Source organism: Pinus tabuliformis, chromosome 5_1, assembly GCF_031772625.1.
Source record: "Pinus tabuliformis cultivar Carrire ecotype Pingquan chromosome 5_1, CPIR1, whole genome shotgun sequence".
In the NCBI taxonomy this organism is placed as follows: domain Eukaryota; kingdom Viridiplantae; phylum Streptophyta; class Pinopsida; order Pinales; family Pinaceae; genus Pinus; species Pinus tabuliformis.
Window position 1 is genome coordinate 742,625,098 of NC_142305.1, and position 6,000 is coordinate 742,631,097.

A 6,000-nucleotide genomic window follows, 5' to 3' on the forward strand; every position below is an offset into this window, starting at 1 on the left:
GCTCGTTGTACCAACCCCATACTTGAACACAATCTCTATAACCAAATTGCTTCCTTGCTTACATGAGTGGTTGCCATGTATTCAACCTCTCTACTTGAAAGTGCCACTACAGATTATCTCTTGCTCATCCAACTGACTGCTCCTCCAAATAGGTTACACACATACCCACTTGTAGATTTTCTTTGATCCAGATCTCCAGCCCAGTATGCATCAACAAAGCCATGTGTGTCCAACACCCGACAATCCTGGTCTTCAATGATAGCACAAACCATAATCACTAGTGCCACGCAAATACCTGAAACCCGCTTCATTGTTCTCCAGTGCTCATTCCCTGATTTTGACATAAACCTGCTCAATACTGCCACTGCATGTGCAATGTCTGGTCAGGTACAAACGATTGCATACATCAGGGTACCAACTACACTCGCATATGGAACACGAGACATGTCCTCTTCCTCTTCTTGTACCTTGGGACACCTTTCAGCAGATAACTTTGCACCTATAGGAATAGGAACCTTCATCAGTTTGCTATCCTGCATATTAAACCTATGCAATATTGTCTCGACACACTTCCTCTAGTTTAACCTAAGCTTCCACTTTGCCAGATCTCATTTAATTTCCATGCCAAAAATATACTTTGTAGCACCAAGATCTTTCATGTCAAATTTGGAGAATTTGGTCTTCACATCCTGGATAATTTCTTTGTCATTTCCAATTAACAACATATCATCCACATACAAGACCAAATAAATAACATGGTCACCAATTAATTTAAAATACACACAGTGATCTGCTTTGCGCCTTGTGAAGCCAAGTCCCTATATATATGTATCAAATTTTTGACGTCACATCCATGGTGACTACTTTAACCCATATAGAGAATTTTTTAACCTACATATCAGTTCTTTCTTACCCATCGCTACAAAGCCTTCTAGTTGCTTCATGTAGATCTCTTCTTTGAGATCCCTGTGAAGAAATGTCGTCTTCAAATCCATCTATTCTACCTCAAAATCAAAAGCAGCAACAACAGATAAAATTAATCTAATAGAAGCTAACTTGGTAACAGGGGAAAAAAATATCACCAAAATCAATTCCCGGCACTTGGGAATAACCTTTTGCTACAAACCAAGCTTTGTATTTTTCCACCTAGCCTTCTACATTCATCTTCTTCTTAAACACCCATTTGTTGCTAATGGGTTTCCTACCAACTGTGTAATATTCCTACTAGGAATTACCAATGATAATCAAAACAAAAACACCACATGCAACACAAAAATTCAATCAGAAAAAATAGGGAAAATCAGGAAAAATTCGGTAAAAATCGGCAAAAAAACGGCAAATACAAAAATATTCATTTTTTTCAATTTTTTTAATATCTAAAGCATCCAAAACATAAAATAAATGCATTGACACATAAATATGATAAAAGAAGTAATATATAAGATGTGTAATATCATTTCTAGTGTTACATCACACATAACAGTGAATCATGTCTTGAATACTAAGCCTTGAGTCCCAAGTCAGCGTCAAAATATCAACAAAAAATATAATAATGTATCTCATATCATGAGTCATAATGCCGTATACAATGAAATGAACCAAATAACTAATACTACTGATTTCCTCTTCCCCTCTTGAGAGAAAATGCAACAACTTTCCCTCTAGATGTAGATGGCTGTGGAGCTGACAATGGACTCCGTTGTGCTCTAGAAGTTGTGAGAGAAAATGCAACAACTTTCCCTCTAGATGTACATGGTGGTGGAGCTGACAGTGAACTCTGTTGTGCTCTAGAAGTTGAAGAACTAGGAGTTATAGGAGGTAGACCACGTTCTCTACTCGTGACAGGGGTAGTCTAGGTAGGTGGTATCACCTCCTCCTCATGTTGGTCCTCCTCCTCCTCCCCCTCCACTACCTCTTGCTCTAACCAATCAGGGGTCGACTCCATGATAGGCCTCTCAGCCTCAACCGTCCATGCAACCATGGTGTCAATCCCATCCAATGAGATGGCCTCCACATCAGGTGTCCTCTCAAGTTGTCTCACCCATAATCGAAGATTGTAATAGACGTAGACCATGTCATTAAGTTGTTGGGACTCCAACCTGTACAAGGGTCATAAATTAATAAATTATAAATAATAATATAATAATTATATATATATAAAAAAAAAAAAAAAAAAAAATTATTTAAGGAATTCAAAATATTAATTGGCAATTTGGAATATTTTAACCTGTTGTGCTTCTTGGTGAGTATTTTTTCAAATACACTCCAGTTGCCCTCGCATCCCAAGGAGCTACATGTTTCGCTGAGCACTTGAATGGCAAGCCTTTAGAGTTTGGGTACTTTGCCACCATAGCTTCTCCACCCTGCATCTACAACAAATAAGATAAACATAAGAAAAATAATGAAATATGAAATTCGAAGCAAAGTATGAAGTTGTGAACTTGAAGAGACAATGCAATTTGAAACAAACTAAAGCTTACCTGGCATTTTAGTCTTCATATCCACAACAGCCATGTCAAAGCTAAATGCGCCACCTACCATCCTGTATATCTCTATTTCTTTGGAGATTTCTGCACGTTCTGCTGGAGATGGCACCATCTTCTGAACACAAGTGAAGAATCCATCCATGACATTAGCATCAAATAAGAAACCACAGGAGTAAGCAATTGTGGGGTTCAGGTAGATCCCTACAACAGGAATGGGACAATGGAGTGTATTATTCCATCGCTCATCAATCACTTCCCATAGGAGTTGTTGTTTCTCAAACCCCTCATCCCCCTTATTATCATAGTAGGTCTGAATGGATTCTTTGGCCCTATCCATGGCCTCTTACAAGTAGCCCATTGTGGGCTTGTCTCCATCAACTAATCGAATAAGCTTCACCAAAGGTTTAGTAATGCTACACACCTCCTGCACTCCCGCCGAGAAGCTTTTCTGGTATGAAACTAACTTGCATATGGCCTCTCCCTCTGGTTTGCGGCTAAATGCCAAAGCACGCCACTCCTCTGAAAGAAACATTCTCTTCACATCCCACATAGAATTCAAAAGGGATTGAAGAGATATGAAACTAGTGGCAAATCGTGTAATGGCAAGGCGCACCAAATCCTTGTTGTTGGTGAATGTTCTCATCAAATGAAGCACAGATGCATGATTATATATAAATTTTGTAATGTTTTTTGATGACTCAACAATATCCTTGACAAAAAGAATTTTTCTTATGTCCTCCAACATCAAATCAATGTAGTGTGCAACACAAGGTGTCCAAAATAAGGTAGGATGCCTCTCCATAAGCATCTTGCCAGCATCAACACCATTGTCTATTATGACTTGGACAACATGTTGTGGACCCACCTCCAGAATGAACACATCCAACAAATCACATAATAATCGTGCATCTTTGATATGTGCAGATGCATCAATAGATTTCATAAACATTGTCCCCTTGCGACAATTAACCAAGAAGTTAATAAGGCTTCTACCCTTTTGATCGGTTCAACCATCTGAACTCCTCCAATCTCTTAGTGCAGTCAACCTTTTCATTTTGAAGAGTGTGCCCTCTAATGTCATCATAAGAAGGGACTTTGTACCCTGGGTCAACAATAGCAATAGCATCAACCGCGGGCTGGAAAAATGGATTGTTCCTTGCAACGTTGAAAGGAATATCACTCCAAAGAAGAAACTTGCCCAACAACTTGTCAGCTTCTTCTTTCTCCCTTTTTTAATAACTGAAGAGATAAATGCTTGCAAAATAGGTGTGGTTCTATGAACAAAAAATGATGAGGCAGCTATAGGGTTGGTTGTAGATGTCGATGGTGAAGTAGAACTAGTACCGCTCTCATGTTCACCTCCCAATCCTCACACTCTACTCCCTGCTAGTTGACTCTTCAGAGTTGACTTGGACAATTTGGTTTTCTTTATTCCTTCCAATGATTTGAGGGCTCTTCGGATGATTTATGGATTTGTATTTATGCAAGGCCCTACCTCATGTCCAGGTACTTATGCAAGGTGATACTTCAATCTGTATACCCCCTTGTCATATGATGCCCACATAAGTTGCAAGTCAAATTTGATCTATCAAGCCCTCCATCAAGTTCATCAAATTCTCACAAAGGGTCCAATTCCTTTGGCATGTTTGTAACTGATCCGAATTGGATCCTCAAACAATTCCATGATTGATAAGAATGAATGACAGACTTCAATAAATCTTATAGCTATCAAAAACAACCTCTGAATAATGGCAATTTGCAGCCAGCACGGAGCAACGAGGACCTTCGGTCAAAGCGCGCTGAGCGTTGGCCCATGGAGACCGTGCATGGCGCAAAAATGGCAATTGGGAAGCTCAGATCCGGAAATGGAGGTTGTTTCTGATACATGATTAGTGCTAGGCAAAACCCCTCGAAAAGGAAAGACCCCGAGCGCTCGGTCACAAGGAAAACCGAAAAAATCGTGGGAAAGCGCTAAAACCGACAAGGCGGGTCCCGCACTCAAAACCGACGGAATATCAGAGGCATTTCGGGCGGTAAGTGGGTTTGGTCGAGGACCCAATGATTCCATACACTAAGTGACGCGTGTCTGGTGGGGAGAGAGAGAAACCGCTTACATCGCGGACTAACGGTCGAGCAACTCAACCGCGCGATATAAGCGAAGACCGTAGGATCTGGGGGCTCCAGATCAACAGCGGAGGTTCAACCCGATGGATGACCGAACCCGAGGGAGAAATAAACTACGGCGCATAAGATTTGAAGTCCAATTTGACCAATGAATCGACAGAAGGATCCGTTTCATAGGCATCTGGGAAATAACAGAAAAAACGACCGTTCAGGAAGAACTGATACTTAGTTCGCAAAGAGACAGGTGGCCACCTCTCTGCGAAGCATTACACAACAATGATGACGCAAGGCAAAGGAGTCCCAACGGGCAGAGGCAGGCGATCCAGAGAGCCGAGAAGCCAAAACAAACAGTTGAAGGAACGAATTGGCTTTAAAGCCATGAGCTGACAGGAAGTAGGGGGACAGTGAGGCAAAGAAGTAGCGAAGAAGCCAAAGGCCAAGAGACACAAAAAGAAAGGCAAAGTTGAAAAGGGCAGAGAAGCCGAGCTGACCATCAGAGTAAGGGTAGCATCGAGCAGACAGAGACCAATTGAGGTCCAAATTCGATAAGGGGAGTCTATGAACTCTAAGGACTTGGGAATTCCAAGTGCCATCCTACTGATCATCCTCTATCAAGTGAGACTCAGATTGAGCTCCTTATTGTAAGACTCTGCTTTTAAAACATAATAGAAAGGCCACCACTGAAGGCTGGACCAGGAGACGTAGCCCAGGAGGATTGGGTGAACTCCTTATTAAATTTTGTTGTGTTTATGTTTGCTTACTGTGATCTCTTACTGTTTCAAGTGTCTGTGTATTTCGCAATCTTATCGATCCGTTGCACAAGATAACATAGACACACACACCAGCACATGACACTATAATACCTTCATAAATTTCCTGAGGTCACCTGGGGGTGATTTCAGATCAGTAACTTTGTTGAACTCTTGAGTTTTAATATAAGATGAAGTTTGAAGTTTGAAGTCGAACCTAGGGCATAAGCAGAATTGCATGTCAAAAAAAATAAAATTAAAATTTACATACAAAATATTGAATTTTTGACAAGCAAACAAAAAACCCTCAAGTCAATGCAACAATAAAAGAAAAAATACACATTCAAACCCAAGCAAAAATGATGGAAAAAAACCAAGGCACAAGAAGAAATTAAACTAATACATCTAACAATCAAGTTTTTGCATTTTTGACAAAAATAAACCCTCTCCACTATATGTAACAAAAATAAAATAAAAAATAAAAAACAAACACAATCAAATCCAATCAAAAATCATAGAAAATAAATGGGTGATAGAAACCCAAGGAAAAACAAGAAGAAAACCACAAAAAATGGACAAGTTTGATGCCCATACCTGAAAACCATGCTTTGCTAAAGAAACTTGGTCCAAACATGAATTTT